General features: G+C 29.0%; 1 protein-coding gene across 4 annotated transcripts in view; it reads right to left on the reverse strand.

Annotated features, from left to right (window-relative positions):
* Positions 1–27,614, reverse strand: part of LOC129963981 (uncharacterized) — a 78,457-nt gene that overhangs the window by 31,718 nt on the left and 19,125 nt on the right. Inside the window, exon 1 of one of the 4 annotated variants that reach the window (XM_056078620.1) lies at positions 1,345–1,457. The exons of 2 other annotated variants lie outside the window; for them this stretch is intronic. The gene's annotated coding sequence lies outside the window, so the exon portion shown is untranslated. Of the gene's footprint in view, positions 1–1,344; positions 1,458–27,614 lie in introns of those variants that run through there. One more of the 4 variants, XM_056078622.1, reaches the window with a different exon arrangement.

Raw genomic sequence — 27,614 nt, forward strand, 5'->3', positions numbered from 1 at the left:
TAACCCATTTTAAATAAATTTATAAAAATTTTTCAGTTGCAATAAAATAATTTTTAAATCTAAAAAAAAGTTTTTATCATTTTTCTCTCATTTATGTTGAAACTTGAGCTTGATGGAAAATTCTATCTGAGAAACATGCACCTGCTTTAAAAACATTTTAAAAAACACTGAAAAATGTTGTAAAATTCTAGAAAACGACTGGAATATTATTATGCAAATAAGTAGAAGATTTATTTATTACATTAAAGGAGAATGATCAAAATTTGACACCTTAATAAAGATAATTAGAAGATTTCTTAGTAAGGGTTTGATGATCATTTTCATCTTTATATATAATAGAAAATTTAAAAAACATAATGAAATAATAAGAATCTGTTTTTTTTTTGCTTTATCAAAATAATACATTATTGCCAATATTTAAGGATGAAATATAATTTTTCTCACTTACTCACTCACTCGCAGATTTTCATCAAGACAACCAAGAAGTAATTTCAAAAGTTACCATTAAATATTCTAAAAAAACGCAGAAAGAAATAGTTATCAGTTGAAAAACTGCCCGCAGTCTTGCCAAAATTCAAGATCTATCATACATAGACTTTAAGCTTTTGGAAGGATGGACAACCGTAGCACTAAACGTTGAAAAGCACGATGAAAAGAGCGGGAAAATTACTAAAATATTAGAACTCCAATTATGGTAATTAAATAGGGATTATATATGGGTGATTTGAAAGATTGGATAAAACTCGGAAATTAAGTAAAAAAATAAAAACCGTTGAGCAGAAACAAAACTTCAATTCATGAAATTAAAGTTAATATTAACGGACATAAAATAAAAAAAAACCTATAAAATAATGCTTGTAAAGTTTGTATAAAAAAAGGATACATATTAAAGCGTGCATGAAGGTTCATTACATACATGTATATAGTAAAAGTACATATAAATAATGCAATATGTGCTATTTTAGTTGAAACATATTTAAATGAATGCATTGTTCTTGAATCCCGAAATTTTAACATTTGATTTTTTTTCCCAAAATCAATTCATGTAATTGAAGTATCATATAATTGGTTCTTAGATGATTGGAATTCTATGATATTAACTTTATAAAAAGTATTATGTCATGAAAATAGAATTATAAAATAATGGCTAAAACTAAAACAATAAAATGGAATATTTAAAATACATGAAAAAATTCATCAAAATATTCATTCGAATTTGACAAAATTCATCAAAATACGTAAAAACTTATTTGCCAAAATCGTGAAAAAAAGCCCGAACAGTAGCCAAGCATCCCATAGTTGCAATAGATTCTAGTTTGAACGAAAATGTGAGATAGGCCTTACCTGTTGCCGTTAATCCTATGACGCGAACCTTCCGGTGAACTCTGATCCACAAGGCTTTAATTTCTTTTTAAAGCCGCCTTTGTTTTATGATCTGTCACTGTGTGACGAAATGAAGAGGATTGTTTTTCATGGTCAGATAAAATGAAGATGCTAGTGATAATTGCAGTGTTGCGTTAGTTAAAGACAGGGGACGATGACGTCTTTTGGTTATTTGTTTCCCTCATAATTTTTGAAGATGGTGTGAGAAAATTATTTATTGGATTGAAAAATGCAGTCTAAAGTCTGGATAAAAGAAGTTCCGCTACTAGAAGAATGTCTATCTGATTGCGAGAGAAATTTAGAATTAGCTGAATTATATCGATTCAAATTCATAAACTAGAATTAATTATGTTTTTACTCTTTTATACATTAAATATAAGAAGTGAAAGTGTAGTAAATGTCAAAAAATTCAATCTCGACTTTTTGATTTATCTCCAAGTTTTATAACTCCACGATTTCGAAAAGAAATATAAACAAAATTAAAATTCGACGATGTAGAATAATGAAATTTGGTATGTGATTTTTGCACCAAAATAATATATATTTTTCACATTTCTGACAAAATCTTTCAAAGAGAAATTTGTTCCTTTAGTACACGCGAGCTCTTTTACGGATAAGCATAACAAGTTAGCGAAATTTGATATTTGGTCCTTGCACCAAAATAATAAATCTTTAACACATTTCTGATGAAATACATCAAAGTGAAGTTTGTTCCTCTGGTGCAAGTGAGCTCTTTAATTGATGAGATGAACTACTTGGCGAAATTTGGTACTTGGTCCTTGCACCAAAATGATATATCCTTATCACATTTCTGACGAAATCTTGCAAAGTGAAGTTTGCTTCTCTGGTGCATTTGAACTCTTGAACTGATAAGATCAACTACTTGGCGAAATTTGGTATTTGGTCCTTGCACCAAAATAATATATCCTTATCACATTTTTGACAAAATCGTGCAAAGTGAACTTTGCTTCTCTGATGCACTTGAACTCTTGAACTTGCACAACTAGTCGGCAAAATTTGGAATTCGGTTCTTGCACCAAAATAATAGATCTTTAATATATTTTGGACGAAATACAGTACCAGATTAACTGTCTGTCAGTATGTATATTTGCATGCAATGCTGATTTTAGGATGAGTAGGACCTATTTGAAAACAATGGGTTAACTTTCCAAATTTCAAGTGAACTAGAGCAAGGGTCCGACACCCAGTTTCTAAAATTTTTTACCCTTTCATTCTCCCGTAGTTTCCAAATTTGGAGTGACGAATAAAAATATTCGAACTTGAAAAATAAACATAACATGGACTGAAAATTTTTTCGATATATTTATTTTATAATTTAAAAAAATGAAGTAAAAATTTTTGCTATTTTATTTTTAATGTAACCTGTCTGTGGAAATTTTTAATTTCCTTTTCTATTATTGAAGCGAAAAATATAAAATTATTCCAAAGGTTATCAGACCATGTACCCAAATCAGGTTGTAAGATATTGTCGGGATTATTTTTTTCACATTTGATTGGAACCATTTTTTTAAAGATTTCAAAAACTTTGACGTAAGAACAAAATAAATAAATAAAAATAACAGTTTAGAACTTATGCAACTTTCCTGTCTCTTCTAGTTAAAGTGGGGTTCAATCGATTAAAGCATGTACGTGAACATGATAAAAACACAAGAGGTTGTATAGACGCATGCCATCTAAACACCAAAATCGCAGACTATCGTCAAATTTTGGTTCAAATTTGTCAACAGAAAGAGCTACCGTTCCCAAAATACGTTCTATATTATTTTTACAAACGACGAAGCTAATCACTTCATATTGTTAATCATACCAGAAAATCTAAGCTGTTTTATCTGAATTCTGGTGAGGCTTTTGATAGACTTTTAATTATGTGTTTAGTATCTTATTTATATTTAAAAATATCACTCTAGACAGCAAACTTTAATCTTAATCGTCAGTACAATGATTGCCATGAATGCCAATGGGAATGGTTTACTCAAAACTTTTTCGTCACTTTAATAATTTTACTTGTGTATTATTTAATGCATGCTGTTGGCTAAAAAAATTAAGAAAGACCCTGCTATCTTTGACAATCAATAGCTGTGCTGAGGTTAATACGTAAGTACCAGAGAACTGATGGTATATTTAGATGCATTTTCCGAATGATTGAAACCAAAATTTGACACAATCTACAATTATATTCATAAAATGACTATGAAGGAAACTATGTCATTATGAAAGGAAAGACAGACAGATGTTTAATCATTCGACACATTTAATTCATATTTGTTTTAGCTTAGTTTAGCAGCTTAGATGCTAAAATGTGGACATATTTCCTTTACAGCCCTGGTTCAAAATTTGATACAAATCTATTATTTAGATGTTAAATCAGAATACCTATGTACTGTTTATCCATCTAGGTTTCTTTGTTTTGAAATTATCGTGTCAACACCTATACAGATTTCCTTTGAATGGATTTCCGTGATTTCTATTACATTTCGAAATGTGATAGAAATTATCACTTATGGGATATTATTAAATAATATATTGGAAGAAATCATCAATGAAATGCAAGGTCAAAGGGTGAGCCAGATACATATATAAGGGATGAAGTTTTAACAGTTAACTCTGCCAAATTAACAGAATATATTAAAACAGGGAAAATATGTTTATTTATATTCAACTGAATATCTCACTCTCTTCATTGCTTCAAATGTTAACTATCTTCTTGTCATGGGAAATTAACCTGCTCTTGCTGTATAGAAGTCGGTCATTACATTGCTCAAAGTACTTTTGCAGAAAAACACATGAACTGGAAAAGCGCACAAGGTTTATTCTATTTCTGCTTAGAGAGGAAAGAAAAGAAATTATCTGTACGAAAAGAAGAAAAGAAAACCCATTTAGATTTCTTATCAAAAAGCTCGGAAATTGTAATCAAACCTCTGCATCTGGTACCACCTGCAGCATACAGCATCAAATACATCTGCAATTGTATTCCCTCACCAATCCAATCAACTTAGTAGTTGTTCTAATTTCGAATCTATTACAGTAGCACTATTGCTAATAATCCTCAATGAATCTCAACTAACAATTTCTTTGTATTAAGTAACTTCAGTCTTCTAAAATAATAGATTCGTCATGAGAAAGATTCATCCAAGTATTGTGTTACGTAATTTGAAAATCCTTTAACTTTTCAGAACCTTCATAATTCAAAACAGCCAAACAAGAAGAAGAAGAAGAAGAAAAAAAAAAAAAAAAAAAAAACGAAACTTGATACGGATATATTACCAACAAACTTCCTAATAAGTATGAATTCAAAGTGACTCACTTCATGAATTCAAGTGACGAACTTCCTAATAGGTAGACTATATAGCCACCTAGGGTTGTTGGCAGATCGATTAAAATATGTTATTAGTCGTATTAATCAAATATAAAAATTTGTAGAAAATACAAATCCTATGAATTATAAAGAGCTAGGATAATATCGATAGCTCGTTCCATTGTAATTGTTTATTAATATTTTGATTCAATAAGAAATGTGGAACTAAATGCAGTAGCTTATTAAAAAAGCGAACACACATTCTAGGACCATAAAACAAATTTCTCATTATTTCCATCCAGAATGTCAGGCTTATCATTCAACAAAAGGGAGTTCAATAATTTCTTTTTTTAATTTCTCCTATGGAACAATGATTTTACATTTTGCATTTTAATATCCAAATGTTAAGAAACTCGTTCTATTTTCTGTTCTACATTCGATTCCATTTATTTTATCCTTTACAGATATACTTCGCATTTAATTTGAAATTGTCAAAATTTATTTGTAAATCCATAATTAATATCACCATGAGAAATAGCCGGTTTTTTTTAGAATTTATTTTATAGAGAATTTATTTTAAAATCTATTTTTATCTACTATCCCCAGCTTGTTGTACCACTGTATGTTCAGTATTATGTAATCAAATATAGATGTTGTGCGTATGCGATAAAAATTAATTGCATAAATTGCATTATTTTTGAATTGCATAAATTGGAACTAGCACGAATTGTGGTACCGAATACCAATTGAATTGTGGTAATGAGATATGATTAACAAATGATTTGTATTTTGTATTTCTAATTGCATGAAATATTCGAAATCTCATTTATAATCAGTTGGCAAAAATTATGCAAAAAAAAAAAAAAAAAAAAAAAGAAGAAGAAGAAGAAATATAGATGTGCTCTAGCGTTGCAACTTGAATGAACCGATATGATTGCTAATACGACTTTCATGGAAAAAAATAATAATTTATCATCGAGTTTTTGGCATTTTCTGCATTATAAATGTTTCCATTCGAATTCTGTCATGTGATTTGCCTAATATTTTTAATAAGTTAATCCACTATAAATTGCATTGTAAAATGTCTGATTATACATTTAACAACGAGGAATACATTTCCTGAAGAATCTGAATTTGAACAGGAAAAAAGATATGTAATTATGATAATTACTTCTAATTAGAACTATCTATTAGTCTATCTATTATTCTAATTAGAACTTCTATCACAACTGCATAACTTTTAAATAATTTTTCAAAATGCTTGATGATTTCTGAGATCTGAAATTTCATTTTCATTGCTGATATAACGAGTGAATAATTTATCGTCACAAAATGTGATGCTTCATACAAATACTACGCCCATTAGAGAGAATATAATATTTACAAAATATAACGCAATATGTAACAAACATATAAGGCACCATAGTTTTCACTCAAATCATAAGCATACATTAAATTATATATAACCAAAATTCTGTTTTAGTTTTTGATTACAGTCATAGTTTTCTTCTTTTTTGCAAATACATTAAGCAATTTAAAGCAGTTTAGTTACAATACAGAAATACCGTAATTCATGTGTACCATAATAGTTTTCTCTCACTCCATAGATAAATAGTTTATATTCACAGAGGTTCCTGATAACTGCATCGAATTAAATAATTAATTTTCATAACAGCTTTCTATTGACTACGTAGAAATGAAGCAAATGGGAATGCATTCAATGTTTCATTGTATGAATGATTTTTTCCGAAATTTTTGAAACCTGATCAGTAAGTTTAGGACAATTTAGCATAGTTGCAAAAGCATCGTAAATAGATTATCATTGTCTGAAGATTCTATTTCAACAAAAATCATTTCCAAGTGCCAATATCAGATGTATCGGTATTCAAGTCTTTCTTCTGGTTTGATGTAAATATTCAAAAAGGTGTTGGTGAAATATAACTATTCCTCAATATCAGAATCTGGTTCAAAATGGCGTTTTTCTAAATAAATTAAACACAAACTATAAAAGATAGTGAGACTTTGACAATATGTAGTAGTTTCAGTTTAGTGTGAGATGCATTTGGTAACAGATATCATTCTTTCATACTTTATATTGACCTGGATATTTTAATGAAAAGATTCTTTTTTTATCTCCAAGCATATTTTATTACAAACAACAAATTTTATTCGTAAATCGTAAATAATTATACACAACAAAAAAACCCACTTGAAAAAATTATTTTTTATGTTGAGTAAGTTTAACATTTTAACCATGTTTAAATTAATATTTAAAAAACAACAACAGTCAATTACAAGATAGCACATATAGAGAAAAGGACGATATTTAAAAGTATTCAAAATCTTTCAGCTTTTTCTTTAAATTGCTATTTTTTTTAAATAAATCGTTGTTTTTTAATGAAAAATATTTGAAAGAAAACGCTGCATTCTATTAAACATTTACGTTATAATCCAGAAGTAAAAAAAGTTCACAAGGATTTAGAAATTATAAGTCAAATGTAGAAATTTTACAACTTCGAAGTAAAACATTCCTCTCGGAAAGCTGGAAAACAAAGGTAGCTTTCTTTACATCCGAGTTACTATCTGGCAACATAAATTGTTGATGCTAGAAATAGTCAAATGTAGGTCGTGAAAAATCACGCTTCAGCTCCTAAGGTATTGCAGTTACCGAAAAACCTTAAATACAAAATTTGTTTCTCTAAATGAGGCGCTAATTTGTCTAATTGGATTTATTTTTCTATCTTCAATATTAAGAAAGTTATAGCGAAAGGAAAATTTCTGCTCCTACCCCGCTTCCACACCCTTTGAGCTAGATGGGCCGTTTACGAACTCCTCCGAGATCCTTACATTTCTAACTATTCCAAGCCAGTTAAAATCCAAACCAAATTACTTTAATTATCTTGCTTACAAGATAATATCGGCAAAGCGTTATACTCGTCTTCCTATAGGAATCTACTTAAAATAAGCAGTAGTTAGCAATCAAACCTACAAGTATCCTCAATTGAAGGATACAGTCAATGACATCACATTAAAATTTCTTTTGCCTCTCTTCAAGTAATTTTAACTTTTAATACAAATTAATAATTAAAATCAACTGCAAGAGTATATTTCGTTAATGAAATTAAAATTAATAAATTAATTTTTTCTGAAACATAAAAAAAATTAATATTAAAAATAAATTAATAAATTCTGATGTAGGGATACTAATAAAGATTTTTAATTTTACATATATTTCTCAACAAAACATCTCCACTTAAAAAAATAATTAAAAATAAAAATCACTGCAATCTTAGTAAGTTTAAATTAAGAACGAAATTGAAACAATGTGTGCAGAATATGTCATTTTCATGAAATGGAAAAGTAACGGAATGAGAAACATCTCTTTCTCAAGAAAATATCAAATAAAATTTAATAAATGTCAAAGAATTCCATAAAATTGAATGCCAGAACTGAATTTTAGGGAATAAAAATGTATTTAAAGTAAGCAAATACATTTGTATTACATTTCATATGTAAGTTAATGAAATTCAATGTAACTTCTTCCAGATTAGTCAACTGAGCCACCTCTTACGTATAGCACACTAGAAAAAAAAAGCTTTCATCCAAGTTACATAATCGCTTGTCCATTTCTTTCCTACCCTTCTCAGCTATAGCTGAAAAACCATTCCAACTCTCTTCTTTCCGAAAAAAAAAAACAATGTTGCTTATCTCTTTCATTTCCCTTTTATTCTTGAAAGAGAACCGCATCTCTAATTCCCGTTGACCAATTCTGCCGCTAGTGTCTTTTTTTTTGTGTGTGTGTGTGTTTGCGTGTCTTCGTTGTGCGCTGTGCCGTTTGCGCTTTCAGACGTGGAAATGAATTATCTTAAGTGTCAGAATTGCGACTGGAATCCTTGAGGTCAATGGGATTTGACACCACAGTTGTTCTGCTATTTAAGCGTCTGGAATGAGTGTTGACCCTTTCATCACGTGTCGACGCGTCATTTCATACAGTTCAGGCAGTCATCCGCGGATTGCAGTAACTGTCACTCTTGGTCACTGGCACGCTCAGAAATGAAATCATGGTACGCACTTGAACTTTTTGAATGTTTGCCCCTCCTTTTGAATACTGAGTATGTTCAGTTGATGGGCCAGATGGCTTAAAATGTTCACATGAAAGAATACTACAGAATTAAGTGACATCGAATTTATATAGGTTGTATTGTAACACAGTTGAAATGCCAGAAACAATTGCCATACAGTTCCAAATGAAAATGCATTTAAAGTAATTTATTAAAGAAAACATACTATTAATTGTGGTTGTAATAACATTTGTGTCCTTAAGTGGTTAGTTGTTCGTCCTCATTGGTTAGATGAAAAGTCGCTGAATGTCAAACAAATTCTCGTTTCCCGAAGAAGGTACAAGAATGGGTTGAGTCATGGCAGAAAGATTGGGTTATGGTTAATGATAGCTATTAGGAACCCATCCTTAGTGTCAATGTAACTATCACTATTGGGCCTTTATTCAGTCTCCCCAGATAATTAGGAATGGCGGGGGTAGCTTTTTTTAATAAAATGGATAAATCATCGATTGTTATGTAAAATTTTATTAGCTATAACATGGATTGAGGAAAACAGAACTTTGAATAAAAGTTTTTTTTTCTCATAAAAATTTATTGAGTGGGAAAACATCAGAAGATCTCATTCGTAATGGCAAAAACAAAACATGTATCAATTTTCGTTTTCAGATATAATGGTAATTCATGACATAATACCACGGTTCAATGTTGTCCTTTATTATATAGATTAAAGTACAAACGCACTTATAAATATATATAATATATATAACGCAACAATGCATATATATTTTTCCCTTTCGAATCTACCACATTCTTTCTCTACAGATGAAATGGAAAAAATCCCCTAATTTTTCTTTATATTAAAACTAATTGATTAGATAGATCAGTAGACAAAGTGTTAAATTTAATTTTAGATGAATCGCTTATATATAACTAAATTAACTGACATTATAACCATATTATTTTAATTATCTTAAATTCAGTGTGAACGTGAACCAAACGGAGACTATTTCCATAGCGTTATAGCGTTATTAAAAGCTAAACTGCTTGGTTCATCTGTTGTTACATTTCACTGTATTATAACTTTACTTTTTTATTCGTCCTATAAATTACACATAAAAAAAGATTTTTTTTCAGCTTTCAGCAATGGAAGAATATTACGCGATTAAATGTTTGATGAGGCAATGAGAATGTTTTGAATTTCAAATAACCTATTGTTGGAAATTAGACATTTTTTTTTAAATCTCAAAATTCAGGGCAAATTTGCACGAATATTTAATTGATGTCACCAAAAATAATTTCTTAAGTTTTGAGAAAGTATAAAACTTATTTTTTATATTAATATAGTTTATCACTAAAATTCAGCTTAATTCTTAATTAATTAAAATGTCAAAAAACTGCTCCGACGTGCACCCTCTTACTCTCAAACAAGGTATCTTTCTCTCTCTCTCTCCCTCTCTCTCTCTCTCTCTCTCTCTCTCTATATATATATATATATATATATATATATATATATATATACAAAAGTATTAGAATCAAGTTAATAGGAAAAACAAAAATCAAATAAAAATTAAACCAAAAAAATTATTAAAAAAATATTAAAAAAAGGAATCCGGCCTGAAGACTTTTTCAAGGGTCACCCTCAGGCAGGGATTCAAATAAAGGGATTTTTTCTGTGAGGACATACAGACATTGTCTAATAATGATTCCTCGTGACCCGAAAATCCCCTGAAATTATGCTCAAGAGATATACCATTTTAACAGAAAGGAAATACAAAATAACAAATCAGAAAAAAAAAAACCACCACAACAAAGTAAAAATACAATAACAAAAATAACAATAAAAACAAAAACAGCATTAAAATTAAAATTAAAATTAAAAACGAAAAGGCCAGAACATACCATCCAACAGTCAAGGAAACTTTAAACAATCGACATGTGATTTCCTGTTTTTAAAAAAGTTAACGGTAAATTATGTAAACAGAGGTAGGCACCCAGCGCCATCTATTGAGTGATCCAATATGCAAGTAAAGTTCTATTTTTATTTAAGCCAAAGGATTAATCCCAAACCATACCTTGTTTAATTAAAAAATTGACATTACAGTAATTTCTAGGAAAATCATTTTTAATTAAATTTTTAAGGAGGATATTTGATGCTTCAATATAAGAATTTTTATTATTGCAAACCCTTTTGATCCTGTTAACTTGTGAGAAAATTAGATTTTTGAAAATTTTAGAGTTTAGATTGGAATGGTAGTTACAAAGTTTTGTTATTTTAAAGTTGAAATCATCCCTTTTATCGTATATACCAACTATTGTTTTATCATTAGCAATTTCGATTTTTAAATCCAGAAAGGTAGCCTCAAGTTGATTTTTATTTGTATCTTTTAGAATTAAATCTTTTGGATAGCAATTAGTAATAATATTAGTATTGTCGAAGTTAATCAAAAGTAGGTCATCAATATATCTCCACCCGTTTATTAAATTATATTTAATTATTTTTTTCTCATAGTAATGCAGGAAAATATTAGCTAAAGCACTTGAGAAAGCTGTCCCCATTGGAATGCCCTTGACTTGTTTATAAAAATTAATACCATTAAACACGTAATTTTCAGTAATATTAAAATTACATAACTCAAGCCAGTTATTTTTAGGAATGATATTTTCATTTAAATATTCGTCATATATAAAAGTGCAGACCTTTATTAATTTTTCATGAGGTAGATTAGTGTATAAATTTTCGAAATCGAAAGTATTAAGTTTATTAATGTTGTTATCTTTAAGAAAATCCAATACTTCTTTGTTACTAGAAATAATAAAGTTGTCTTCATTTTTTATTTTGTCGAGGATAATTTTTAAGTATTTAAAGAATATATATATATATATATATATATATATATATATATATATATATATATATATATATATATATATATATATATGCCAAATTTGGTAGCTATGTTCTGTGGTGCGCCAACACACGCACACGCAAGCAAACGCACTTGTCTTTATTATTTGTAGTGATCTTGAACTTAGTTCTTGAAATTTCGGATCTAGATGTTGTTCGCTTTTTTTCTAATTTTGAAGCCAGAAAATAAAAATAGTAGCTGAGATTTCAATTTAAAGGATTTTAATATTGGTCATCACCTTTTCGTATTACTCGTGTCACTTTATCACTTTGAAAAACATCAATAATAACTTATTTCGAAAAAATTTGCATTTTATTGAATTCAAACAGTGTTTGTGTCACATTAATTTAAATATCTCCACAATCGACTGGAGAACAATTTTTTATTTAGCTCTTTCTGATGTTCAACAGAAGACTTGATAAAATCCCTAAATTTCTCAGTTTTTGGTCATGATTCAATCTGAATATGAAAAATCTGAGCATATTTTCAAAAAGAAGTTTAGAATTCCAGGAATAATTTTGCAATCAGACAAAGCGGAAGGATTTCCTGTTTCCGAGAAACGATTGCTTTTCACAAAATGAAAACTGCTATTTTAAGAAGCAAATGCCCACATGACTGCTATTTCAAATTTTGAAACAAACAAATTTGACTTAAAAGAAACGCTTTCGTTCAAAATGATATCTACTAATATCTCATAAATATTCATTTCTTTTGAAATAAAAACTAATTAGTGACTATAATCCGTAACATCTTCTTTCTTTGGTAAAAGGGTTATGACATGTCTACGATGCTTCATTCACTGCTACTCACAATTTACTCAATGAATCACTTTCGTTGTAAGTAGATAATATTATAAGATTTAAAAGAATTTTTGAACTGAGCTTTTAATACTGGTCACTTGTTACAAATTTTTTTAAAAGCTATAAATTGTTCCTCTTTCTTTTTTATCGCATGTAAATTACTGGCTGAAACTTGCTCAAACTGCATTTTTGTAATCTCTGATTTCACACAAATTCTTGGTTGATCTTATGATATTTAGTGTCTTAAAGATGATAAAGAAACTCAGCGATCTTAAACGGATGGAAATGCAAAAGCATTGAGTTATTAATGATCCATTCTTGAGATAGCACCTATCTGAATTGCAGCTTCAAGTAGACATAAAGCATTTGTCAAAAAAACTCAGTAGTCTAATAAAATCCCTGCCGTAATTGTTTACTTAAACAGGTCCAAGTAAAGTAGAACTTAAAAAATGGCTACTTGGAATGTCAGTAATAATAATGCATATTTATGCAATGGCACATTTAATAGTGACTATAATAACGAACATTTTAATAGCGACTTAATCGAGCACTTATACGTCTGATCAAATAGAATTTCATCTTATACTATCTTTATGGAAATTAATAATTCTGGGAAATAAAAGAAAATCAATTTGAGTTGTAGCCCCGAAACGTTCCTGCATAATTTCTAATGCTTTCGCATAATTTCTAATTATGGTGTCTTTCACCTTTCCAAGCAAAAAAAATGTAGATTTTGGCAACGGCAGTAAACGCCTCAAATGTCCTAATTTTTATTTTCATACATTAATTGTGTGCTTTTATATAATAGTAAAGAGAACTGGTACTTGTGTTTTAACTATATGTGGCTGGCGAACAACAGTTATGAAAGATGGATGGAAGATAAATCGTTAATACACAATTAGTACACACTATCAGAAATTCAAATATGCGTTGGGGACGCTTTCTTTTCGTGTGACTAAAACCGAAACTTGATTACAATTACAATTTTAGTCACAAGATCATATACAAATTTGCATTTATTTTTTTGCTTTTTAGAGTTAATAGTTCTGGGAAATAAAAGATTGCATGCATGCGAAAGTGTAGATCAAGTATAAATCTCCCAACAAATTGGTTCAAAATTTGATACAGATTTATGCTTTAAATGTTTAAACTATAAATCAAATTTCATTGTCAAGTTGTTATGCTTTTGAATTATCGTGTTTACATGTATGCAAAAGTACATATAGACTGCCAGTCAACCCTTTGAGGGATCTGGTTCTAAATTTGGTAGGGTTCTAAATATAGATGCTAAACTAGGGTGCTAATTTCGTCTATCTAGCTCTTTATGTTTTACTGTTATCGTTTTCACTTGGATAGCCGGAGAGATACATTTCTAATGCATGGATTTCGTTCAAAATTTGATAGAAATATATAAGTTTCATAAGTACATATACCAAATTTCATGCCTCTAGTTTAAACAGTTTCTGAGTTATTGTGTGTCAGGGTATTCGATCCATTTTTACTTTCTCGTATACGAAGAGAAATTATTATATTCAAGAGAAAATTCGAATTCGAGGTTTTGAGGAATGGCCACGTTTTAGACTTCCTCAAACTCGATAAACACATTTCGGAAATTATATTTCTACATCAGGTTGTGAATGCGATATTCAGAAACGATTTCAGCAAAACAGATGAAATTTGGTATATAGTTTTTACACCAAATTTGTGTTTTTTAAAATCCAAACTTGAATGAAAGCTCTTCAGAGGAAATCTGGTTGATCATTTACTAGATAATACGATATTTATAAAACCTTAAGAGCTAGATGCATAAAATTTGATGCTCAGATTTATCCATCCAAATCCACCAGGGCTTAAACATATGTGGGTCTGCGCTTTCGCATGCTTGTAAACACGATGAATGCATATTCATTTCATGAAACATTGAAGTGTTTATATTACTATTAAGTGTTTAATAAAGTGTGTAGAATTCTGTACATAAAAATCTGAGAACTTGTAGCACTCGCAACCTTATCCAAGATCCAAAATTTTATGTTAGTAGGAGGAAAGAGAAAGGAAGGAGACTTATGACTCGAATTAAGTCCAGTAAATATTTTTTATTAATGTTTTAACTAAGAAAGTTCAAGTGTGTTCAATGGAGCACATAGAGTCTTTTAAAGGACGGTAGAGTAACATTTTTACATTCTTCTTTGATATCATCGCTTTAATTAGTACAAAACAAATTTTTTCCTATTAATTTCATCAGTTGGGAATAATTTCGAAATCATAATATCAACATTATTGTTCTCAAATGAGAGTTGAAAATGATGCAAAACCAAAACCTTTAATCCTTTTTGACGTATAAAAAGCCCTTTATTGTTATAGTGACTACGAATGAATCGGGACTATGAAGAATTTATATACAAAATGACAAATAGAAAATATAGGTATGATTTTTTTTCCAGTATACAATAAAACATCGTTTATGCAATTCTCATTTATTTCTTTAACCTTAATAATTCTCAAGGAAGTTATTAATTGAATATAACAAATTTAGTGGGAAAAATATTATTGAAAAATTATTTTTGAATTTTAAGATTTTGAGAAAAATTAGTTTTTTGCTTATATTATTGGAAGTTATGGCGACAAACCGACAACATTTTATTTAATTTTTTTAAAAAATTGCTTTGATTTGCACATTTTTATCTCCCAAAATTTTTTTGTGAAAAATTTGGTACTCTTGATTTAAAGGCCTGGACTGCAGCGTGTCAACACACACATGCATGCACACACGCGCGCGTACACACACAAAAACTTTTTTATTATTAGCAGATATAGGATAGATTTTTCATTATTGCTCTAACATTTGCTACTGTTGAATCAAATATTTAATCGCATGATTTTGTTTCATTCTGAAAGCTAAGATTTATCTGCGAAAAATAAAAATCATTGTGTCTATCTGTGCTCACGAATGTTGGCACTTAACAGGCCAGGAGGTTAGACTTAGAGCTATCACATTTGATACAGGTATGCTTTGGTAGATGAGAAAATTACATTTTAAGATGGCATTTTAAAATTTTATTTAATTAAATATTAAGCAAATTTTTCATGTTTTATACCATTGAACTCCGAAAATTTTGCAATTAAGTTGATTTGTACATCATCTTAAAATTCAGAAAAATAATCTTAACAATTTTACCAATCCTCCCCCCTCCCCCTTAATATTTTAAAAGTACCTTAAGCAAATTTTACAGCAATGTATCTTATTGTTGAAGAGAAATTCGAAACATTGTTACTATTAATATTTTATCCTGGTTTTTTCTCCCATTGTTGATGACCAGGATAATAAATTTCGGCTTATTTTTTCATGTTGAGTAGGTTTTACTATAAGGTATGCTTTTAATAAAAATTATGAAAATTTTATTGTACAATTAAGATTTAATTTCATAAACAAGTAATGGTAATACGATTTTAAATTGCCTTCTTTTTTTAATACTGCTATCATTTTCTGTGTAATCGATGTATAGATAGATATTTGCAGAAAATTCAAGAAGAGTATCCCACAATAAACAAAATTGTATAAGGCTTCTAAAATCGTAAGAATTTATATGTCTATAAAAATTTGTAATTTAAAAACCTTTTGCTTAGGAAGTCATTAAAACACAGTTACATAAAATATTTAATGGAATTTTTTAGCAACTATATATTCCAACGAACTAACTGATTGTCAAAGGCTGTTGCTTAGTATCTGTTTAGTTTACATGTGGAATAATAAGGTGAAAATACAGTACCGAAAAAGTTAGAAATAAAAGGTAAATAATATGATGTCATGGGACTTGACTCCATTACGAAGTTTCGTTTATTCGATTAGTAAAACAGATGCAGGGATATTCAAAAAATACGGGTCTGGTGTAAATCACAGTTTGATGCTTAAAAATGTTTCTTAACGTAATCATAAGCCTCAAAGTAATACATAAGAAATTGAAGGGAAGTCAAAAATAACTATTATATTAGATGAACAAGCTGGTCTCCAAAAGTGGCAAGTTTGTGCATAGCACTAAGGTTTTTTTCAAATGCATTAATTATTTTAATATACTTTATGACTATACTCAAGCGCATTTTACAGCGTTTATCCTCTTACCTGGTTTATTTTCTCTGCTTCCGCATCTCTATGTAACATCTTCTATTTTAGGAGTCTTTTTTTTGTCAGTTTGAAATGCGCTTGAGATATTTGTGTATTCCAAGAAACTTTATTTGTTGAATCATAGCATTTATTAATGGCTTGATTTTTGTTTAAAAGTGTAAAAATGTGATGAATCGATGCCTGCATGGAGTATAGACAAATCGTTTAAGAGGTTAAAAAGAACGCTATATATATATATATATATATATATATAGCGAGAATATAAGAAACCCCCATAATTGACGTCTGTGACATATAATTTCTTTGCCTCTAAAACAGAAGGTATTGGACCTTTGTAAAACAAAGCCGACAAATCCATAATGTCTTCTTTTAGTATTTTATTCTCCTGTTAACAATATCAAAAGGCATGTGAAAACCGTTCTCTATTCCAAATGGCAGAATTTTATACTCCCCCACTTTAAAGGTGCAAACAAAGATATCTCTTTGAAACATGCTCATCAGTTTTGGTCTTGAAACAGTTCTCAGTCAATTAAAAAAGATTTGATTGCAGTCTAAACATTTTTTGATGGGAAACTTCTTCTCCCTATTATAGGTTATCCAAAGGTTAATAGAGCGTATGCATTTCAATCATCAGCGCATTCGATGCTTCCGGCCTTGTGTTAATTTTACTGACATATTTCATACGGATATCCAATTCCATCTATTTGGTAGTTTTCTTTCTATTTGATGTAATAGTCTTAGCAGGTTTTAATGCCTTATTTTCGCACTGCAAACAAAATGTTCCAGTCTGTACAACTCGATAAAATATAGACATTTGAAAAATAACTTTATTATCTACTCCTAGTTTAGTACAATCCGTTTCTTGGCATGGAATGGTTATACCTGATTTTTGTGTCCTATTTTCACTCTTTTTAAAATACAAAGTTCACCTATTGCAGCTATCTCGCAGCTTGAAATTAGGGATGTTTATCTGACAAATAAATAAACCTTTTATGAAGCAGACACTGACCTGGTGGTAATCTGGACCTCTGAAAGTAAAGTACCAACTACAATAGTCGATTGTATCAAATATCTTTTATGTATGCGAAACTTTGCATGTTAAAGTGTTGTTGGTCATGGATAGTACTGCATTTATTTTCCTTGTAATGTAAAACGTTACTTGTAATGTAAAATGTTTCCTTGTAACATAATTCATAAATGTATCTCTTTTTTTATCATTCGCATTTAATAGGTTTATTAAATCACCTTTTTAGTTTTGCAGCTAATCGAAATATTTACTATCCATGAATGTTTGGATCTTTTAGAGAAAAATATCACCCCCCACATCCAGTGAGGTTGTTCAGGATCACACTTTAACTCCGGAAATCCTCAACACTTCACTACTGCTTATAATTACTAGAATTCTTTCAAAATAGACCGCGCATCTTCAAAATGAGATGTTAATTCAAATGAAATAAACCTTAGTATATTCCTACATATAGCAAAAGTATTCTCAATTTTATTTTTACCTAGTATTCTAAAGTTGTAAGAAATAAAATTGGACACAAACTAGACAGACAAGCACTCGCAGAAAAAATAAATAGAGAGAGAGAGAAAATATAATTCTACGCATTAAAAAATTAATCACCAATTAAGTAAAAATTTAAATCGATTTTCTCTTCACTGTTAACAGTCTGAATCCTTTTTTTCATCCTATGCTTTTGATGTCGAGTAATTGACTCATTAATTTCAGATTCGAGATTTCACCGAATGGAAGCGGATGCTCGTTTCTAACGAGAGAAATAATGTAATTGAAATAAATTCGTCTGTCCTTGCACGGTTCGTGTTTCGAGAATTCTTCTACTTGTTTCTAAAAACCGTTCGTCTCCACTTAAGTCAAGATGATTCAACCGAAAAAAAAAGAAACAAGTATAAAAGGGACATGCAATTTATACAGGGACATTTCAGAAATTTGATTCGTCATGGCATTTAATTCTTGTCTGGTAAAAGATAAAGCGAAATTTCGTGAGAAGTGAAAGTGAAGACGAGCAAGATGAAGATTGATTATTTGATTCTAAAATGTTGGATTTTTTAAATCTCAGGCACAGAATAAAAGGAACATGAAAATGCCTCAATAATTTATGAACTTTTGCAAGCAAACAGTAACTTGGATTTTATTTGTGTGATTTGTTGAATTAATGTCGTGATTCAAATTATAAAAGATCTGTAAGTGAAGGGCTTCTTAAATTTGAAATTATGACCAGAGAACGAGAAAAGAACCTGAGTCAACACATAACAAATTTATGAAATATGTAGTCAAATAGATTTAAGTTGCACCAGCTTTTGCCCTGTTATATATCTTCATTAAAGTAATCGGGTCACCAACTCATGATTCTTCAATTTTGAAACAAACACAGACAAATTTGAACACAACACGAAAAATCCGATGAAACTGTAAAAACGTTTATGAATTTAATTTTTTAAAAATTTATATTTGTGTTAATGCTTGTTAACGTATATACAAAACAAGAGGGTTAGTAGTAGGTATTAAAAAAATCAATAATTAAAATGAAATTTGTTAATTCAAACTACATTTAGTTATGGAAAATTGCGAAAATGCTCAAGCAAGTTCGGACAGAATGCGAAAAAGACAGAAACGGAATATTAACCATAAAAAACTTACTTTCAATGTTAAACAACATGTATTATGATGCATTGTAAGTTCTGGAAAGGGAATGGTGAAATTAAAGTGAATAGAACTATTATTGATGTGTTCGAACAGGGGACTGCAAGTGTATAATCTTAAAAAAATAAGTCCTACACGCGGTGAAAGATATATGGTGTGTTATTGATGTATGCCATGGTGATCTAAAATATAAGATTGTACAGTGTCCACAAGCGTACCATAAACATGTGATTCAAGAAGATCTCTGAAGAACTACCATTTTTATGGAAATATTTAAATCAATTATTATAACGGAAGCAAGGAAAATGGATTCTATAAAATTTTAATTATTGCTCTTGTGATTAAAAACAAATGCACAGATCTGAATAATCTTGTAATATGAAACTAATAGAAAATGCATTTTATTAATCAACATTAGGGTTGCATTTTCAACCAGCCGTCTTTGGCGATCAAGTGGTTTGCCGGGAATATTAATTATTTTTAACTTAAATATTTTTATGTGTATAACTTAATATTTACAATTCCTTTATGGAAATATTGATATATTGAAAATATTGACAAATTATGATTGAAATGAATTCCGTATTAAATTTATAGTCTTACTTCTGTTTATTTTTTAAAATTATAAACCATCTAATGGACTTAAGTACCATGCCACCATAACGCTTAAAAATGCAATTATTCCGTTAATCAATTTTCTAAATTCTGTATTTTTATTTTCTTACGCACTATTGGTGATCAGCTGGTTCTCCGGGGCATTGGCTGCATTTAATTGCAATTAAATTTTTTATGCATAATTCTATGTCCATGATGCAATCACCAAACATTTTTTGAGCTTCAAATTGTCTTAAATATGTTCTGTTCATTATGTACATGATCTTTTCTCGTGGAAACTTGTCCCATGACGTCATAGTACTGTTAAAAAGTAAGTGTTTAGTTCATCTATTTTCTGACTAACGTGACTTCACTTCTTTTATCCATTTTTTCACTTTTTCTATTCATTATTCATATTCATTTACTCAGGTATTATACAAAATCTTTCTTTCTTAGCTTTCAACAAAGGAAAAAAATCAGGTGGTTAAATATGTGATGAAATAATTAAAAAGTGGTTTGAAATTCAGTTCAACATTATAATTTATTACTAAAAATTAAGCTTATATATATAAATATATATAGTACTTAAAATTTCAAATAAATAGCTCCCAGATGCATATTTTCAAAGCATATCTTTATTGAATTTGGTAGTTCTAGGTTTTATTTTGTAGAGAGCCCCCCCCCCCCGTTCCCTCCATTCATACATTCATCTTTATTAATCTCTGATGTATTTTTAATTTCTTTGTGTTAAATATTCCACTGGAATAGTCGTATTCCAAAGTCAACTAATACAATTTGCATTTCAAACTTCATATGTATTATGAAATTTGACTTGAAATTGATATGATTCTGACTGAAATTAAATTATGAGAGTTATGTTTTTCTTGAACAAAACCGTATCTCTTATGCATATTTAATATTTTACTTAGACGGGGTTATACACTTTTGAAAAGTAGTTATATAATGAAAAATAATATTCATTTTTAATCCTGAATTTTTTCAAATGTTTTGAAATTTAAATTTATTTAGTTATTCTGGGTAATTGCTCTTGAAATTTAAAGTAAATTAAATCTTCACTTAGCCCTTAAATTTTTCTTATTTTTAGAGAAAATCTACTACTTACTAAATAATTTCGGGAGATATGTACAGTTACAAAAACTTTTAAGTTAAAAACAATGGAATGTGAAACATAATATATTATCTGTCTCGGGTCAAAGATCGCTTGTTCTGTAATGCTATCTCGTGCTTTACAATAAAAACAATTTTTATCGTAAAAAAAAAAAAATAGAACTTTTAGTGCTTCGCAAAATGGCTGGAAGTTTCTGAATGCGCAGTTGGCCTATGCAAACACACACATATTTTATTAGATAAAGACAATTTTTTGTTTGTTCTTTTATTTAATCCTTCGAAGTATTACAATCGTTTCTGCGTGGGAGAAACAGTGGGATAGGTTAGTGCAAATACGAAAATGTTATTAAAGCTAGATGTATAATAGGTACTTTTATGAAGGCCACTCAAGCGCTGAAGTTATATCCTAGTCAGGATTGCAAAAAGAAGAAAAGTCTGCAAAATGAAATAATATTTATGTTTATAAGCTGGCATATTGTCTAAAAATTATGTAATGTATCATGTAAATATATTATAATGCTTTGCAGAATACATTGGTGGACCAAAGTTGCATATTATTAGGTAGTAGATGCTTGCTTAGAAAGAGCTTTTAAAACTTTTTATTAGATTAATAATTAAAGATTGTTCGACATGTTAAAGTTTATTCTCTATAATTTTGGAGTATATTATTGCACAAAATCCCTTTTTACAATAGCTTAAAGATTTGAAAGCACCTATTCAGAGATATTAATTTTATTCATTAAATTTTTTTCAATTAATTAAAAAAATATTCTCAAGCATATGTTGCATTATTATTCATCGTTTTCTATATTATGTTTATACAAATGAGAGTTCAAAAATATTAAATACTTTTTTTACAGCACGTGCTATCGTTGTTGTAATTAATAGTAATTTTGAACATAATATTAAATCCAAATAAAAAAAAAATAAACTTGAAAATATACATTGCTCAATAGGTATTCAATCAAGTTTTAAGCAACGATTGAATAAAAGGATCGTATCATGACTATTTTTTACTTACTCGTGAAGAAGGTGTGAAGAAAATATTGTGTCGAAAATTCGGTCTTGAGATTTTGACTAATTTTTATGTTTCACAACTTTCCATCTCCTTTAGTTTGAAAAAAAATATTTTTAATACTATGCTTATCTATGTTTGAGCATGGTAAATCAAAAAGCTTTGAGCTAGACGAATGGAATTTAGTATATGGACTTTATTTCAAATTTGTCATTTCCATAAAATTTTGAACGAAATCCAATGATAGAGAGCGTGCTTATCTGATTGTTCAAATACTAGATAGTTCGATAACTATGTACAAAATGTAAAAAGCTAGATACATAAAATTTGGTATATGTGTTTAACATCTAAAATGTAGATTTTTATCAAATTTTGAACCTAATTTGGTGAGGGCATGTAATTCATAAACGCAATGATTTAAATTAGCGAAATTTTATATATCATTTTGTGAGTACAACTGTGGTTCTGTGACAAATTTTGATTTCAGTCAGTCAGATAAAAGCCATTCAAAATACATATCCGCCCGATAAACTTAGTACACATATTTACGCCTAGATTTACGCCAAAAGATTACGCCTAGATTTACACCAAAAATATATATTTCGTGATTATTGTTCGCCAATGCCATGTAAGATATTCGCTTATTTACAAAAGGGATAGGAGAATGCTGGTAGAGTCAAGCAGAAGCCCTGCTCGTTCCAAAAGTGGAATGTCCTCCTTTTATTTATATAAAGAATAAATATTTGTGTATATTTTACTATAAGAACTCCTCCGAGATAGTGGACAATAGAGAAATGAAATTTGCATGTGTCATTTCGTTGCTCATTTCTAGGTCATTTGCACTATAGTTAGATTTACTAAAAGACTTCAAACATAAAATTATTAGAAAGTCGTCTAAACTGTTTGATATAAATTTATGCAAGAAAAAAGTTTGAGTGTTCCATACAAATCAATAATATAGAAAAATAAAATTTTATGTAGTCTGTATAGAAGAATTTTATAACGTATTTGAGGCATATTACAATACTGGTTTCAAACATAAAAATTATTAGAATGTTGTTGTAACTGTTTAATAGAAGTGTGAGAGGGCAGCAAATATGAGGGCAGAATTAAAATAATAATATAGAAAAAGATGTTGTATACAATCTGTATAAAAGTTTTTTGAATAAATCTGCAGTGTATTTTGTCAGCTCTACATGTGAAAAAAACATTGCAAATGTCATATTTGAGGCGCGTTCAAAATATGAATGAGTAGAATCGTTTTCTCCAGCTGTTCAAATACAAACAAGTGAGTGCGGCTGTGCTATAAAAATAAATATATATACATATATATAGTGAGAAATAGATTGAAGATATCAAAAGAATTTTGTAGATGTGGTTTACAATGCTTTAAATGTAATTAATAAATTAAAATTGAAAATTGCGATCTCGTTGTCTTTGAAAGTCTATATGAAAACATATCATGTTTGTTTCAAGATAACCCTATTAGCATAAGATATTGTATGAAATCTCCACGATATTTTTCGATATTCCGAAAGCTGACCAATATCGGAAAGATATCAAAAATACTCTTGAGCATTTTCTGCTAATGGAAAGTTTTTTTTAAAAATCTTTTTAGCATGTAGCGATTAATGCGTTTGGGAACTTTCACCCTTTAAATTATGAGAACCAGACATGAGTAGTCTTCCCTCCGGTAAATAAATGCTTGATTTCTGTTTTCCACGATTTGTTATTCAAGAGAGATTATATCACATTTATCTCCTTTCCTAGGCATTTGTTGTTTAGTAATACATAACTTATAAGTCGTTAATATTAATATAAAAAACAAATATGTTCGGAACAGCACTAGTTTTTGAAGTCTCAATTGATCGACCATAAGCAAGTATGGTTTCGGCTGCACCATTGAGGCCTTATGTAAATTCTTGGATGCCGATCGGAGGATTTCAGTTTCGAAAACTTGATTTCATCAAAGAACAGATCTGAGGCACATTAACTTTGACGAATTAAATGTCTTTTTGTTGATGTGGCAAGGCAGTTTGAGACGAGAATTCTGATTCAGATGCCAATCTCTAATTTGATGAAGATTTAAAATTACATGTCCGCTCTAAAATAGGCTTGTGTGAGGATGTGACGCATTATATATTTTTTTATGAAATAAAGGATTAAAAAAAAAGAAATCTGTTCAGGCTTATTTTCTTGTCTTCCTGTTGTTTTAATAGCTTTACTTCTCAGATATGATTTCTAGAATCTAAAATTTACCCACGTTCATGTAAGGTAGAAGAATTCTTCTATTCATGTGCTCTGATTGTGATAATAAAACGGTGATTGATGAGCATTGACAAACTACATTGATGGGTTTTAAACGAAAATGTGAAGGAGAAACTGAAGGACATTGGAAATGAAGAATTTTCAATCCCGAAATGATAAAAATGAATGTAGGAATATATGAATTCTTTATTGCGACACTACTCACGAATAGTGATATACATAGAAAAGAAAAGCTAAATTTTCACCCTTTTGTTTGATATGACAGTTCGTGAGAAACTATTTTCTTTGAAATTATTAAATTTCTTTTTCAAGCCGGAGCAAATAAATAAATGGTCATCTGGAATACTACTTTAAAACAAATTTTTGCATCTTTTTTTCGTAGAAATAATATAAAGCGATGTTCAGATGTAATTTTTTGAAGACTTTATTTGGGGTTTCCTTTAAATCCGGGATCTCTCCCACGCGCTTGAATGAACACTTTAATTATTTAAAAATTCAGAGTCTTTTTACATATAAACTGCGAAATTAACTGTTTTTCAAAAATCTTGTACATATTGAAAATAAGTTACAAATCAACTTTAGATTTAAAAAAAAATCTAAAAATTGATAGTATGTTAGTACTTAATTTTGTGTTTCGGAAAATTGTATAACTTCAGAGAAAATAAATAAATAAAATTAGCAAATAAGAAATTATTTAAATTGTTCGATTAAAAATATTCTATGTTTTAACAAAACTATCTGTAAAAGTAAAATAAAATTTAACAAATATACAAAATTGGAGAAAAATTAAAATTAAATCTACGATCAGAAATTTCAAGCTATCATGTGAGAACATTATTATTTTTTAAGTCATTAAGCAGTTTAAACCGGTTTGAAACAATCAGAGACTTCTCTACAGGTCTATATATATATATATATATATATATATATATATATATATATATATATATATATATATATATATATATATATATATATATATATAATTTTTTAAAACTTTCATTTTCAATTTTTCAAGCTGGAAAACAAAGTTTTGGAGCTCGACCGATTTTGAGATGAAATAACAACTATGATGTCTTAGTTCTACGTCAACGTTTTAAAAATGCATTTGCTGCCAAAGAAGCATGCGTAATAACAAAGCAATATTGGTAAAAGCAGATCAATCTTTTAAAAATGCATCTGCTTTCAAAGAAGCATGCATAATAGTAATGCAATACTGGTAAAAGCAAATAAAAAAGATATATGCGATTAAAAGATAATGATGAAAATTGCCATTTATGCTTTATTTATTGCCTACGTGATGTCGAACTTCAAAACCCCCTAACCAAAACAACATCATGGTCTCACATGATAATAAATTTCGAAAATGTCTGAAGCATAATTATAAATGATCATTTTACTTTATATTAGAATATAAACAACATTTTATAATAATTATGAAATAATTACGCTTAATTATACTATTGCTTTTATGTTAAATCAAAGAGATTACCTCGCGTTTGTTTTGTAGAATTTGATATTAATAACTTACATAAATTTAAAACAAATGAAATGAAGACGATTAATTTTTTGCCATGTATGATTCTCCTTTAGATTTCTTAATTTTTTTCTTTTTGTGCAGTCGTTTGCCATAATTATTCAGTTTCTTCATTTGATTTGTGTCATTCTTTGTATACATATGACAGGAATATCACATAATTTAAAGATTCCGAATATTCAAATAATATTGAGCTTCGTGAGTTATTTTTTGACTTTATTTTCAAAAATTAAATGCAATAATGCCGATCTGGAGCTGAACGTGCCACTGTAAGAAATTGTATGAACCTATACCCACACGAAATGAACTCTTCCTACAGTATCCTGTTTCTTAGAGACTGCCATAAACATAGTTACTTCTCAGGAAGTGTTCTCCAGATGTGAGTTCCTCCTCACACAGTAAATGAACCTTTCATGATGGTATGTAATTATGGAGACCATTCCTACGACACCATTTAATACCATAGCACTATTAAAAATATAAATGTGTGGTTCATCCATTTTTAGAATTTCGCAATACAGTCAACTACGCAAATATTAAACTGAATCTTTAGTTTTCAACAATGTAAGAAAATCTATCAAATAAATATTTCATAAAAACGGTTTAAATTTTAGGGTCGTAAATTAGGAAATTTGGGAATTAGTAAAAATATTATTTAAAAAAAATACAACGCCAAAATTCTCACAACAATAAAACTGGTATAATCAAAAAGACAATTTAAAAAAATTGAGACAGTGTAAAATTCTTCGTGTGAGATAATATATAATTGCGTAAAAACGTGTCAATATTTTCCCTTAATTTTAATCAATGAAAATTAAAAAAAAAAAAAAAAAACTCAAACTCACTTTTCAAAATGCACAGTGCCAAATATTGAAGATTCAACACACACATACAGACACACACACACACACGCGCGCACACACACATCTTTATTATTAGTAGAGATAGAGATGCTCCAAAAGGAATGAATAAAGTAATTAGAAAATTAATTAATTTAGGTTTTAATATTTCATCTAATTAAACAAAATCAAAGTAATATAATATTCATACACATGTTTGAAAAGAGCATTTTTTTTTAAAAATATCATTACTTCGTTCCAAAAAGTAATCTTTTTGCTAACGGTTATGTTCTGGAGTGTTTAGATTGAAGTGCTCCCGATTCTCCCCTTCCTTCTGAACTTGAAGTAAAAATAAATGGTTATCACTTTTTCCCAGAGAAAAGAAGCACTTCTTCAGATAAGAACAACGTCTTAAGACGCAGAAGCCTCCACACAGATAACAAAGAATCACAGCACTCAAGATTACGAAAAAGTAAATAATTCTCCAGAAGTATTTTCTTTCAAACACATCACGGCAGTCTTCAGTCTCTTAGAAAAACGAGAAAAGGTCGGAATTCAGTTTAAGTGAAATAATTTATTTCATAATTGATCAAATATAATAGTTCTTTGGAATGCAAATCTATGTTGACAGACACACTATTTTAAACAAAATTTATTTTGATGAGAAATATTAGTTTTAATAGTTTTGAATTAAATAAAAATAGATGCTTTGTACAAAGAGTATTGTAAATTTTTGAAATTCTGCTTTCCGTTAAGAATATAATATTGTAATAATTACAGATGTCAGTTATTACTGTTTGTTGTTTAGGGTTATTAACTTTTAATTCAATAAAGAGTCACTCTCTGGTCGTCGATTTGGAAGACAATTAATAACAAGATCATATCAATTATGAATAATGAAATATATTAAAGACTAAATGGCAGAGTGTTATATATATATATGTTAGTTTTTAGTTTAGTTATATTAACGTCCCGTTTGAAG

Source organism: Argiope bruennichi, chromosome 3 (genome assembly GCF_947563725.1).
Source record: "Argiope bruennichi chromosome 3, qqArgBrue1.1, whole genome shotgun sequence".
Lineage (NCBI taxonomy): Eukaryota > Metazoa > Arthropoda > Arachnida > Araneae > Araneidae > Argiope > Argiope bruennichi.